The 15,293-nt window shown below is 45.2% G+C and overlaps 1 long non-coding RNA gene across 1 annotated transcript; it reads right to left on the bottom strand.

Moving 5' to 3' along the window:
• Nucleotides 1–9,687: 9,687 nt before the first annotated feature.
• LOC138920552 (uncharacterized) lies at nucleotides 9,688–11,264 on the bottom strand. Its single transcript, XR_011431942.1, has 3 exons — nucleotides 11,041–11,264; nucleotides 10,669–10,813; nucleotides 9,688–10,044 (listed from the first exon to the last, which is right to left on the bottom strand). It is a non-coding gene; the product is annotated as an uncharacterized lncRNA (long non-coding RNA).
• Nucleotides 11,265–15,293: the final 4,029 nt, after the last annotated feature.

Below are 15,293 nucleotides of genomic sequence, written 5' to 3'. Positions count from 1 at the left end.
GAGGTGGCCTCCCACATGCCACAACTAGAAGGGCCCACAACTAAGAATATACAACTATGTACCGGGGGCTCTTGGGAGAAAAAGGAAAAAAAAAATAAAATCTTTAAAAAAATAGAAAAGAAAAACGTTATGAGAAAAGCCTACCATCTGCTTAAATACCCAGCTGCAGCCCACTCTAGCATCCTCTCCCAACTGAGTAAGGAGGGAACAAAGGAACACATGTGAAGTTCATAGTCTATAGGCATAAATTCAATAAAGGAATGAGACTCATTCATATAACCACGGAACTCTTCCTTTCAGCCCACATCTCTCTGTCACATTACTAAAGTTTTATTTAAAGCAATGTCTTTTACCCAATATGACATTTGTGGCTATTAGCAAAAAAATTACAATGGATTCTAAAAGGTAAAGAACAAAATTTGAAGAGACAGAGCAAGTATCACAACCAGACATGGCAAGAATGTTGGAATCATCAGACCAGAAATGTAATATGACTATGATGAATAACCTGGAGTGTCTAATGGATAAAGTAGACACCCCACAAGAAAGATGGGCAATGTAAGCAAAGAGGTGCAAATCCTAAGCAAGATCCTAAGAGATGTTCTACAGATCAAAAATATTGAAACAGAAATGAAGAATGCCTTTGATGGGCTTATAAGCAGACTGAACTCAGCTGAGGAAAGATTCTCTAAGCTTGAGGATATAACAATAGAAAACTCAAAAACTGAAAAAAAAAGACAGCAAAGATGGAAAAAAACCCCAGAATATCCAAGGACTGTGGACAAGAACAAAAGATGTAACATGAGGGTACTGGGAATACAGAAAGGAGAACAAAGGAAGAACAGAACAGAAAAACAGCTGCACCAATAATGAGTGAGAATTTCACCAAATTAATGTCAGACCCCAAACCACGGGTCTGGAAAGCTCAGAAACCACCAAGCAAGATAAATTTAAATAGTACTATACCTAGTCATATCATTTCAAACTGAAGAATCTCAAGGAAAAAAACTTTGAAAGAAGCCAGAGGAAAAAATCCAAAAAACAATAAATCTTACCTATAGAAAAGAATGATGAGAGTTAAATCCTGCTCATTATGAAGCATGAGAGCAAGAAGAGAGTGGAGTGAAATATTTAAAGTGTTGAGACAGAAAAAGAAAACAAAAAGAACCCATTAAATTCTATACTCTGCAAAATTATCCTTCTAAAGTGAAGGAGCAATAGAGACTCTCAAACAAACAAAAATTGATGGGATTTGTTGCCACTAGACTTGGTTTGCAAGAATTGGTATAAAGAAGTCTTTTTGGTGAATGAAAATACTAGAGGTGAGAAGCTCCGTAAAGAAAGGAAGAGCACTGGAAAAGGAATAATTTAAGGCAAAATAAGAACTTTTATTTTTCTTATTCTTAATTGATCTAACAGTACTTTGTATAAAATCAGACCAAAATGTATTCATGTAGGGTTTTATATATATACATACATATATATATATAATACTATATATTATAAAGTGTGTAATTATGTAATATTTGTGTGTGTGTGTGTGTGTGTGCGCGCACACCTATGGACAAATGAAATGAATGACAGCAATGATACAAGATAACGATTCTGGTCTCCAATTCCAATGTGTGTGTATGTGGGGTGGGGGGTTCCACACACCCCCAAGCAATTCTAGGACACCAGCCAGGTGTCCTACAATTCAACTCAATACTAGCACTGGCCACCTGGGTATAGCATAACAACCCCCAGGTTCAGGCCTCAGCCCTACAAGACTGCCTCCCCTCCAAATTCTGACATCAGTTTCAAGTCCAGATTGTCACCTGGGCTTGTAACAAACCAGCTATTGGTCTGAGGTCCCAACACACCACTCCAGAGAAGGTCACAGAACTCAGAGAAATACTTTCCTTGCTAGATTACTGGTTTATTATAAAAGGATATAACTCAGAAACACCCAGATGGAAGAGATGCAAAGGGAAAGGGATGGGGATGGTCTCAGAGCTTTCAGGCTCTCTGATTGTGCTACTTCCCCCAAACTTCCATGGATTCACCAACACAGAAGCTCTCCAAAGCCCATCCTTCTGAGTTTTTATGAAGAATTCTTTACACAGGCATGATGGGTTTTAATATGGGCCATTGGTGATTGTACTCAATCTCACCAGCCCCACTCCCCTTCATGAAGATTGGAGGTTGAGGATTGGAATTGACAGTTCTAACCATCTAATTACATGGTTGTTTCTACTGGCAGCCAGCCCCCATCCTTAGCTTATCTAGGGGAATTCCCCAGTCACCTCATTAACTTAAGAAAATATGCCTTACTGTTCTTATCACTTAGAAAACTGCAAGTGTTTTAGGAGCTCTTTATCAGAAATGAGGATGATTATATATTTCTTATTGTAAATCACAAAATAACACAAAGGATGGAAGGGAGGAATAAGGATAATACTGTAATTATAAGGTACTTACAATATCCATGAAGTGGTATACTGTTATTCGAAAGTGAACATGGATTAGCTGTAAATGTTTATTACAACGTCTATATCAAGCACTAAAAAATGTAAAACAATAAAATGAAAACATTAATGAAAGAGAGAAAATGTAATCATATGAAATAACAGAAAACACAACAGGGAGAAAAACAGTGGAAGGCAAAATAGGAACAATGAGCCGGGCATCGAATTAAACAGTGATGACTATGGTACAAATTAACCCAAATGTTTGCCAATAGTCACTTTGAACCTCAATAGTCTAAATTCACCAAAAAAAAGACAGCAAGGAGTTTTGCAGACCTCACTGGGCATGTCCAGCTCCATCATAGAACTAGTTCAGGGAGCCGTCAGGTCCAGTGCAGAGCACAGGCCCCAATACTGGGGTCTCCCTTACCTGCTGTGTGCTCTCAGGTTCCACTTGTAACTTTTCATCTGTGAAATTGAGGTAAATTTGGCAAGTACATCACACACTTTGACTGTATATGTAAAACTGAATAAGATGTTGAGTGCTCAGTGTTTATCAAAGAACAACCTCATAATATATTATCGCATTTTATCAGATATTCTCCTTGCCACAAAACTGTCTCACTACACTCACCTCTATTCTGGGGCACTGCTCTCTCTTGAGGTGCACAAACCTAGAGCTTGCTGTATAGTCAGAGGACATGGAAATAGGGCCCTTTCTCTGCTGATAAAAACCAGCCCAGCCCGAACGCTGCAGCTCTGGTGGAGGAGCCCCAGCTCAAGGATTCCCAGGTGTTCCCATTCTGTGATCAGGACTGAACACAAATGGCTCACCATGGACTTTGGGCTAAGCTGTATTTATTTTGCTGCTATTTTAAAAGGTAATTAGCAAGAATAAGTGACATTGATTCTGAGAGAGGATATGAGTGAAAGAAATGTTGGATGTGTGAGATTCCTGACCAGGGTATATTGGGTTTGCAGGTGTCCAGTGAGGTGCCACTGTTGAGGACTGGGGAAGGCTTAGTAAAGCCTGTGCAATCTCTGAGAGTCTTCTGTCCAGCCTCTGGATTCTTTTGATGACTATGCCATTATCTTGGACACTGAGGCTCAATGAAAGAGACTGTAGTGGGTCTCATCCATGAATTATAATGGTGACAGCATATATAACCTAGGATCCATGAAGGGCCATTTCACCATCTCCAGAAACAATGTCATGAATACGCTGTATCTGCAAATGAATGCCCTGAGAGCCGAGAACACGGCCGTGTATTACTGTGTGGGAGACTCAGTGAACAGAAGTCAGTGTGAGCCAAGACACAAACCTTCCTGAAGGGACACAGGCAGAGCTGTTCTGCAGGTGGAGCTCAGGAAAGTAAGGGACAATCAGGACACCATGGCATGCCATGACCTGACAATCGTGGGTTTTGGCCCTAGGAGCAGGAGCAGATATAGTTTAAGGGCTTAGTTAGGGTCTGCAGCTTCCTCTCCATATAGCGGTCTCCTCTTGGGAACTTCTCTGGACTCAGGATTCTGTGTTTACGTCTTCAGTCTCTGAATTAGAAACGTTTTCTGTAAAAGGAGAAAACTATGCTCACATGCATGAAAGGCAGAGAGTTACATATGGGTGATTACTCCTATCCATAAATGGTAATTAATTATCAAAGCTTCTGATGTAAATCACCTAATCTATCACAGATGTTCTTTTGGACTCAACAATGCAGCACAGCACAGCTCAGTGCACAACCCAGTCAGCAAGCAGCAGCATAAACTGCAGGTTGGACATCAGGAAATAGATATGTTATGAATCCAAAGCAAGAGTAGAAAGACCCCCCCACCCCAGTGGTTGTGGTCATTGTATTGACATTGCCATTACAGCATCAGTTTTGGTTGACACTGTGCAAATGCAGAAGGATCTCCACCAGAGTCTGATACAGCAGTTGAGTCACATGAGGCCATGCACACACAAAGGGAATGTAAAACATTTCTCATCTCCATTATTGAGGCATGTGTTGAGAGCATGGCAAGACTTTTCTCAAGTCATAAATGGTTTGATAGAGCCTGGAAAGGAGACTGGCTCAGGGTTTTTATTGTGGTTCAGTGGTGGGGACGTGTGAGTGTCCTATTCACAGAAGGGGCTTTTGTGGCTTGAATCTCCCACCAGGATCAAAGAAGGGAGAATTTGTGCTTTCTTGTCAGATTAGCCATGACTAGAAAGAAGGCAAAGAGGGAGGAAGGTGCCTCAGGTTATCATCAGTCAAACATCCAAAAATAGTCTGCCTACTTACTCCTCTTAACAAGTATTAAACATGAGTAGAAGTGACAACAGTATCATGGAAGAGTGAGCCTGCCCAGGATCCTCTCCCCTCCAAGATACAATGAAAAGGGACATTCGTACTCCAACAGAGGACATCCTAACACAACACAAGAAACGTAGGAGAGATGCACACAGCCATATGATGGAGGGCGGAGAGACTGGAGGCACCCATGGAGGAGCTGGAATGGGGTAAGGAAATATGTCACTCCCTCCCCTAGAAACTGTGACCAGCAAACTCAGGAGGCTCCAATGAGGGATGGAATGGGGTAGGGGACATTTGTTCATTGGAAAATCAAGGATCCCTGAGGGCCCTTTCAGGCTAGAGGGAAGACTTCTACCAGGGTGAGAAGTTCCGTTGGGGGTGAACTAATCAAGCCAACACCCCAGGAGACCAGATAGTTAGAGCAGAATGAGAATCCCCCAAGAGCATGCAGGAGGAAGCGCCCCTTCCCCCACCTGCCACACACCTGCTCCATGGCCTGAGATTTCAGCTGAAGGCAGAGGGCTCGGAATATAGGCCTCTTGACCCCACCCAGTGGCAACAGGCAGTAACTGAAAGCAAATAATATCAGGTTGCATAGAAACAGAGCCACTCCATCTAGCAATATCAAACATTTTGTCAAACCTCCAGACGAGATAGAGAATTACAAGCACCCAGAATTCAGTCCTGAGGACACAAAAATATGCAATGTAAATGACAGTGAATTCAAAATAGCTATCATCAAACAACTCAATGAGGTAAAAGGGAATGTAGAGAAACGAAAAGTTCAGGAGCTACTTCACAAAAGAGATTGAAACTATAAAGAAGAATTAATCAATAAAATTAGAGATGAAAGACACAATGGAAGACATAAAACAAAATATGGATTCCCTGAATGCATGAGTGGAAATCATAGATAAGTGAATCAGAATAAGCAAAGATAGACATGCTGAAATGCTGCAGGCAGAGGAGGAGAGACAATTAAGAGCAAAAATAAATGAAGAAAGTCACTAAGAAATATCTAATACAATTAGGAAATGCAACATAAGAATTATAGATATTCAAGAAGAAGAAGAGAAGGAGAATGGTCCAGAAGGCATATTTGAAGAAATAATAGCAGAGAACTTCCCAAACCTAAGGAAAGAACTGGAAATCCATGTGAAAGAGACTTCCAGATCTCATAACAACGTCAATGTAAAAAGACCTACTGCAAGGCATATAGTAGTAAAACTGACAAAAGAGAATAACAAAGACAGAATACTAAGAGCAGCAAGGCAGAAGAAAACAACCTACAAAAGAACCCATAACAGGTTTTCAGCAGATTTCTCGGTAGAAACCTTACAAGCTAGGAGAGTATGAAATGACAAATTCAGATATATGAAAGAGAAAAATTTTCAGCAAAGAGTACTCTCTCCAGCAAAAATATTCTTCAGATACGATGGAGAAATAAAAACTTTCCATCATGGCTCAAACCTGACTCCCAGTGACCATTCTATTCAGGGAATACCACTGAGGTCTCTGTTCTGAGTGTGAACGTGAAAGAATGACCAGGTCGCCCGAGCTGTCTCAGGACTCTGATCCTGGCGACGAATGACAGAGCCATTTATGCCTCCAGATGTGGCACTCTGCGTTTATGCACGTGATCAACGTTTTATTCAATTACAACAAACTTTTATAATTGAGAGATAAGTGGCAGTCACAGAACTGCAAATCCAGAGAGGCTTCCCAAGAAACCTTTAGAAGAGGAAGCCCCAGACCCTGACAGGAAACCGTTCCTGAGCTGTCTCTGCACCTGCTCCTCGGCCTGACTCTGTGCCTTGTGGATCCTCTGCATTCACTGGTGGACTGAGCACACCCTGAAGCCCAGACCCTCCTGCAGGGAGGTTTCTGCCTGGGCTCACGCAGACTTCCCCTCACTGTGTCTCTTGCACAGTAATGCACGGTCGTGCCCTCGGTGGTCACAGAGCTCAGCTGCAGGGAGAACTGGTTCTTGGACATCTCTCTGGAGATGAAGGAGCCGCTCTGGAGAGACGAGCTGTAGTAAGTGCTCCCATGATAACTTATCATCCACATGCCCTCCTGCCCCTTCCCTAGGGGCTGGTGGATCCAGCTCCAGCAGTGACCACTGGTTGTGACGGAGAACCCAGAGACAGCATAGTTGAGGGAGAGGGTGTGTGAGGGCTTCACCAGACCTGGGCCTGACTCCTGCAGCTGCACCTGGGACGGGACAGGACAGCTGGGGACAAGGAGAATCAGTCTCTGTCAGTCATAGGCACTCAGAGCCATCCCCATAGAACCATGTTTGCCATCTAAGAAACTCACCTTGTGGAGCCACCACCAAGCAAAAGAGAAGACCAAACAATCTCATCTTCTTCTAGACCACAGCTCTGCCTTCCCTCGAGACCTCAATTCTGTCTGAGGAGAGATATGTGAGCTCCCACAGCTGAAGAGTTGATTTTACCCTAGACCTTGAGGAGAAATTTGCATGTGGGGAGCCCAGTCCTTGTTAATGGGGAGGGACCGAGGTCAGAACCCTGGTCCTTCTGGGGCCCTTGTTGGTGTGTCTTCATTGAACCCACAAGGCATGTTGATCTTAATGGGAGAGCACTTTCTATATGAAGTTGAGGTGGAAAGAGGTCAAAGGCAGGCTCACTTTTCTGGCCCTAAGAATCCGTGTTGGACCACGTGAGTAAATCACTATTTTTTTTTAATCTTGTGCGTCTTTCAAATAGATATTAAAAGGTGTCAACCTTTTGTGTGTACAGCTTCACAAATTTAAGAAAATGATTGAATACAATATAAATTAACAATTGCTACAAATATAATTTCATAGTGAAATAATATTTTGATGTCAGTGTTGGTGTAAATGTAGCAATGACTAGAGGCCAGTCCTTCCTAAATCAGATTTCTTTTAATTTCAGAACTTTGATCTTACTTTGATCTGTACAACTGTCTCCAAAGCAGAGGAAGACTGGGACACCTCTGATTTTGGATGCTTCAGTGGTGAAGGGCTTTGCTTGTGGAAATCAGTCTATGAAGACTGGAATAGGTGCCTACGTCCTCAAGTACACAGACACCAAGGCAAGGATAGCCTTATGTTGTCTACAGAAATGATTCCTACGGTGGGAGGGCTCCTCCCCTTCCCTGAGAAATCTACCTCAGTCAGGAGGTGTTTACTGAGGGTAGTGGTAATTGTTTTATAGAAAGTTTATAGCTTTTCTGTTGGTACAGCAGAGATCATCAGTAACTTATGCATAGAGTTCATATTCATATAACCATCTGGAAACACAATGGAGTGACTAAGCTGGAAGCTGTAGGGATCTGATATTAGGGGTATAATTAAACATTGCAGAGATAATGATCATAGTCCTGAAGAACATGTGCCGATAACATAAATGCTGAGCTAGACGAGGAGACTCCAAATAGATGATAGATAGATCGATCGATAGATCGATCGATAGATCGATAGATAATTTTATAGATTATTTAAAAGGCGTTAGAGGGGATTAGCAACATAGACATCATCGTCACACACTCAAAAAATTAAAATATCCACAGTTGCTAGTAATTAAAATGCATATTTTCATACTTAAAATAATACTTTGATGCCACCTTTGGTATATACATAATTCTACAACAAAGGATAGTCCTTCTAAACTCCTATTCCCTTTGGGTAAGTGCCTATGACTTTAATTTAATCTGAATAACTACATCTTCAGCATAGGCAGGCTAGAAGAAATGTCATTTGAGCTGTAAAATTTTGTATAATTTTGTCTAAGGCTTTCTCCCACATCTTCCTTAAAACAACCCATAGAATACATCCAAAAAACCTAATGACGTACATCAGAAAGAATCACACCTTCAGGTGGAGAACAGATCAAGTAAGGAAAGGGATTACACATCTGTGTAACTCAGCGTCTTCCAATTATTGAATTGATGATGGCAGAGGAATACTGACCCATTTTCTCAGAGTCTGATGGTATAAGGAGAATTGGGACTCAGGCAGGAAAATATACAGAAGACATCTAAGCATACATTTGGTCACAGAAATAGGAATTTGAGACCCCAACAGGAAACCCCTCACTCCCAATCCTCCTTTTAAATATGCCCCGAGGCTCCTGAGCACCCACTGCAGACCAGCCCCTGGCTCAACTCCAGGCTTTTGCTGTTTCCCCTTCCTGGTGAATTCAAGGTCCCATCCTGGTGTGTCCTGGGCTCTGGGATGCTCAGGGATGAGAGCCCTGCCCTCGATCGGGACCATGATCCCTCTATTCTGATATTTATGGCCCCTTCAATGTTGTGCTCAGAGACCCTTCTGCCTACCAGGCGCCCTCCCTGTGTCCCTCGTCTGTCCACCTCTTTCAGGTCACTCCCTTTAATCCTCTGAAGAGTTACCCAAACTTTGCTGCCCTTTTTTTCAGAAATTCTCATTATAATTTGCAATGAATAAAGGAAATACATAGATGAAACTTTACAAACCTCATTACCTCGATTATTTTCCTCGACGTTATTAACATCTATGTCATCTCAGAGCTCAACCCCAAAGTTCTATTAGTACTTGTCATTTTCATTAATTGAACTGAATCTGCCTCCCCTCTCCCTGCGCATCTATCTATTTATCCACTAGACATAGTCATTGAAAGATCCCTTTGCTAAGGGGGAACAGAATACATAGGGTTGAGAGAGGAGTATTTTTTTTTTTTTTTTATTTTTTTTAAAGATTTTATTTTTTTTTTCCTTTTTCTCCCCAAAGCCCCCCGGTACATAGTTGTGTATTCTTCGTTGTGGGTTCCTCTAGTTGTGGCATGTGGGACGCTGCCTCAGCGTGGTCTGACGAGCAGTGCCATGTCCGCGCCCAGGATTCGAACCGAGGAAACACTGGGCCGCCTGCAGCGGAGCGCGCGAACTTAACCACTCGGCCACGGGGCCAGCCCCAGAGAGAGGAGTATTTTTTAAATAATTTTATGAATATTTTTATCCTCGAGGGCATTAGGTTATTCGTATGCAATCTAGAGAAGGGGCATTAAGTAGCCCAACTCCTGCACAGATCCAAGGATCCCACAGAGTGAAGAGCTGATGCTGTCTTCTGACAAATTAGCAAGTTTCATTCACACAGAAAGCACTGAGTCAAATCTCACTGGCCATGGAGAGAGATGGGGCTAATTGTCTAGCTGGCAGCTGCACCAGGGAAGGAGCCCCAGGATCCAGGTCTGAGGAGGAAGTTGAGACAGCTCTGGGGCCCCCACCTTCCTCGTGTCTTCTGCACAGGTGCCCTCTCCCCGTCCAGATGGTTCAGTCTTGGGCTGAGGTGGAGAAGCCAGAATAGTTAGTGAAGGTTCTTGCAAGGATATACTTAGCCAGAGAAAGGGTGCACCACATTGTTCCTGTCACTGCCTCAGCCTGGCAGAGCCGCCTTCTCCCTCAGGGTTTCTGACACTCAGGACATGGATTTTCACACTGTTTCTCCCAGAGTAATATTTGGCCATGTCCTCAGACCTCAGCCCATCGATCTGTAGATAGGCTGTGCTCACAGAACTGTCCACAGAGAAGACGAATCGTTCTGAGAAGATCTGGGAACACATGGGCTACCAGCGTCCATGTCGATCGCCACTCACTGGGGGTCCTTGCCTGATGCCGGCTCCACCTGGGTCATGGCAGAGCTGGCGAAGGTGTCTCCAGAAGCTTAGAGCTGTATGCTTTGAGCGGCGCTGTGCCTTGTGGCATTGGTGAGCCCTACAGTGGCCCTTCTGTAGATTCAACTAACATAAATTGGGATTTTCAATAGTTTATTAACATTTGGGGACAGGAGTATTGATGAGTAACCCTTTAAGAGGGGTTGTTGGTCAGGTGGCTGTGCCGTGGTCTATCTGTATGCCTTCAAATGAATCGTGTGTCTCATTGAAGGATAAACTGTGACGGACACTCACCCTTTCTCAGGACGCTGACGGATCCGATTCCAGTAGTAACTGCTGGTGACAGGGTCCCCGGAGACAGTGCAGGTGAGGGAGAGGGTCTGCGAGGGCTTCACCAGTCCTGGGCCCAACTCCCGCAGCGTCAGGTCAGACAGGACCCCTGGGAACAAGGAGAGCCGTGGGAGTCTGTCCCATCCCATGGAGCACTGGGGAAATACCAAGCCCACTCTCAGTGCTGACGCAGGAAGCCCAATCAAAGCCCGGAAGCTGCAACCCGAAGGATCAGACGGTTCCCACGTACCTTCCCTGCAAACCAGAGAAAGACACGTGTAATGATAAAATTAAAATCCTTTCAACACCTATAAAGGTAAAATTAACAGTGTCTACCTCCACCTGCCAAAGAAGTAGGAAGAAGTGGTACTTTACAACGAGGGGAAAGAGCAATCCACAGAAAGGGACCCGAGGCAGCGCAGGACAGAGGTGGTAGAGAAGTTAATTGTTCTGATTGCACATCATGGATTCAAACAGCCAGAGGGTACTTTGAACATGTTGAACAGGGACACGCCTCTGCTTCCTTCTCCCATCTCCTTTCCGTGTTAACAATCAGGGACGCAGCCCTCCCCGCTCTGCCACACGAACCCCTGCTGCATTCATGCCCAGGCCCACCCACCGCCACACCCGGCGACTGTGACCTAACTCCTTCAGGTGACCCACCCAGGGGTAGGGTGCTGGCAGTCTGAGGCTGTCCTTTGTTCACGGTCAGTGTCTCTCTCTGTGGTGGGAAGTGGCCACAGCAGACGGTTGAGACCTGGCTTCCCTGAGGATCGTCCCTTTATCCACCCTCATTGACAGATGTCCCTGAGCAGGACCATGAGGCTGGCAGAGACCCAGGTGACCCTGAGGACGCCCCTCCTGCTGCTTGGGCTCTGGGCAGTGCTGGCTCCAGGCCAGTGTTCTAAAGGCCGTCCCTCGTGGCGCTACATCTCCTCCGAGGTGGTGATTCCCAGGAAGGAGTTGCAGAGCGGCAAAGGCGTGCAGATGCCAGGGTGGGTCTCCTACAGCCTGCGTTTTGGGGGCCAGAGACACGTTATCCACATGCGGCGCAAGAAACTGTTTGTGCCTAGACATCTGCTGCTGATGACTCAGGATGACCAAGGAGCCTTACAGGTGGACTCCCCCTTCATCCCTCAAGACTGTTATTACCTTGGCTACCTGGAGGAGACTCCTCTTTCCATGGTCACCGTGGAGACGTGCTACGGGGGTATCGAAGGCATCATGAAGTTGGATGACCTTGCCTATGAAATCAAACCACTCAAGGATTCCCAAAGGTTTGAACACATTGTTTCTCAGATAGTGGCCGACACCAACGCCACAGGACCTGCATATAGACTGGGATACAAGGAGGATAGGGACCCCCTGTTCTCTCAGGCAAATGCCAGTGCAGAGCCCAGGCTCTCCTCTAGGGTCTTTGCATCCCACTATGGATCAATAAAAGCCCTTGTAATGACTTCCAACAGGATGTACCGTGTGTACAACAATGTATCCAAATGTGCAACCTTTCTGATACATTTAAGTACTATAATTGATTCAATCTGGAGAGGTCTTGATCTTGGTATGTTTCTTACTGCCATAGTTATTTTTGACCAGAGAGATCCAGCTGACATGAATGACCATAGGGTGCCAGGCAGTGCTTTTTATAACTATTTTTCTAACACGCTGTATAGAGCTATGAGTCCACATTCAAGCCTAATCGTGAAACGTGACGGGCCTCATGAACTTCAGTTTAGTCCAGGCATATATTCCATGTGCAAGGCTCAAAATCTTATCATGCTGGGTGCTCTAGGAAGACACTATTTATTGCTGGCTATCATAGCATCTCAACAGATAGGGAGATCGTTTGGTCTGTATTTCGATGAATCCACTTGCGTTTGCCAGAGAAGGACCACGTGCATCATGTACAGATACCCTGTGATGACGGATGCCTTCAGTAACTGTTCCTTTCTGCATACCCAGCACATACTTGGTAACGATGTATCCCTATGTGTGTTCTTCACCCAAAGGGTGTATTTAAATAAAAGCCTGACACAAGATCGTTGTGGAAACCATGTAGTGGAAGAAACGGAGCAGTGTGACTGCGGCTCCTTCAAGCAGTGTTACAGCAGCCCATGCTGCAATAGCAACTGTCGCTTTACGACTGGAAGCGCCTGTGACACAGGCAGATGCTGTACAAACTGCACCTTCTCCCCTGTTGGGACGCTTTGCAGACCAATCCAAAATATATGTGATCTTCCCGAGTACTGCCGAGGGTTAAGCTCAAAATGCCCTAACAACGTTTATATGCAAGATGGAACTCCATGTACTGAAGACGGCTACTGCTACCGTGGAAATTGCACTGACCGCAGCATTCACTGCAAAGAAATCTTTGGGGGAAAGGCTGTGAATGCTCCAAGGAGCTGCTATGAAATAAATAAAAGAGCCAATCGATTTGGACACTGCAGAAGAGCCGAAATGACGTACAGATTTGGGTCCTGTGCGAACGCGGACATTCTGTGTGGAAGGCTGCAGTGCATCAACGTCACGCACCTTCCGCAGCTGCAGGAACACGTCGCCTTCCATCAGTCTCTTATCTTAGATCACTTGTGCTTCGGGGTGGGTTCACACCGTGGGACCGGAACAACAGATGTGGGTCCTGTGAGAGATGGTAGCCTCTGTGATTCTGGAAGATACTGTCAAAATAGCTACTGCAATGGTTCTATCGAGGCAATGAATTATGACTGTACCCCTGAGAAATGCAATCTGAGAGGAGTCTGCAACAATCTGAGGCATTGCCATTGCCATGAAGGGTGGGAACCTCCAAGGTGCTTACAGAAAGGGGCAGGAGGGAGCGTTGACAGCGGACCCCCTCCAAGAAAACAGCGGAAGGTGACAGCCAGCCTGTGGCCAGTGGTGTACCTGAGAGTGCTCTGTGCCCGCATTTATGCCTTAATAGCCGCACTCCTCTTTGGCGTGGCCACAAATGTAAGAACTGTCAAGGTCACTGAAGTAAAGGAAGTGACAGTTGGTGAAACTAAACGATAAATCAGCCTCCCACCCCTGTGCGACTGTAGGCAATAGACAAGGAACATGTGTGAAAAAATCAGTAAAGAGTTGGCAAAGCCGGAGCCCACATTCCCAGAAGTCTGCAGGAGACACAGGGGTCCCCCGACACATCATGGGTGGAGCGAGAGGTGTCAGCATTCTCATGCCAGGTCTCCCTGGTAGGTCACTGACCAGCACTCTGAAATAAATCTTAAAAAAGCACATGCTGGTGTCCTCTACATTTTGCGTTAGCCTCTAAGAGCCCAGGCTGAGCCCTAGCCTCTGGCCAGGAAAGGAGACCTGAGTCAGCAGCTGGGTCTTGACCTGAGGTTGCTGGTCCCACTGGCAGGGGAAGTTGCCACAGGCTCCTTCAGGGGCGTATTTGTGACACATCTCCAAAAGACTGCTCTTGAGCACTGAGGTTTCCCTCATCCTCTGGTAATCTCTCCTCTAAACCCGAAGTGGGTTCAGGGCAATTGAGGGCCTCTCCCGACCGACACTGCCTGCCCCAGACTGGGGTGGCTGTGGTTGTGGGGCGAGAGGCATTGGGTTCACTTCTGACCTAACATGAACTGGGATGGTCTAGAGAGCAAATATCCCTGAGACGGGCACTCAGGCCACGATGCTGAATGCTGCATTCAGTGACATCCCATCAGAACCTTAGGAGAAGTGCCTGGCAAGGACACCGGCACTCCGAGGGAGCCTGTGAATGTTAGCTCCCCCTCCCTTCTCGCCTCTGCATTTCAGTGCCTGCAGAGGGACTGTGAGCTGAGTGGGTCATGGCGAATGACAGACACGGGTCTTTACAACAGGCCTGTGGGAGTGGAAAACCAGTCTACCTCATGGCTGAGTAATTTTCAGTCAACTGTTATTTTATGAGGTAACGCAAAATTAATAAAAAAGAAAATGCATGTCAAACATTTTAAAAGTTGTTGCAAATTGACATTGAAATTATATTGGCTTTTTCCCCATGCAATACAGGGCCATGATGCAGAATTTAAAAGCCAAAATCTCCCACCACCTTAATGCCTTATACTTCCCACATCATGCACCGAAAAACACTTTTAGTCTGTTTTAACACTTGTCTCCAGTGTTTTCCTAAATGTGTGTGGTTAAAACTGGGTCGCTTCCATAGACAGTGTTTTGAAAATCCATCCTTTTTTCTCCACCTACAGTTTGCCATCCTATGATTGAACCTCCTCCTAATTTCCAACATTCAATCTCTGTTTTGGGTACTCGGGCCCATTTTGGTGTCCTCTCAGTGTATTCCATTATCTTGTAGTTGGATATAAATGGGAAATTTAAGTGAGGGATGAGAAGAATTACATGCCCACCTACTTCCACGTCCTTTGAACGTCAATGCCTTCCTTTATGCAGCACCTCCCCCTCCACAACGTTTGTCAATCTTCCGCCTGCACCCTCCCACAGGCAGACCTCTCCTTGGGGCCTGGAGGGTGTGCCTTCCAGGGCTCATCTCGCCTCTCCCTCAAGCTCCTTGTCATTTCAGGCTCCGTGTCAGATGAGCACCAAGTCCTGATCCCCTAGGCCTCTCTTTCTATTGT

Source organism: Equus caballus, chromosome 24, assembly GCF_041296265.1.
Source record: "Equus caballus isolate H_3958 breed thoroughbred chromosome 24, TB-T2T, whole genome shotgun sequence".
Taxonomy (NCBI): Eukaryota; Metazoa; Chordata; class Mammalia; order Perissodactyla; family Equidae; genus Equus; species Equus caballus.
Note: the sequence above shows the minus strand (reverse complement) of the source record. Positions and strands in the feature narration are given on the sequence as shown.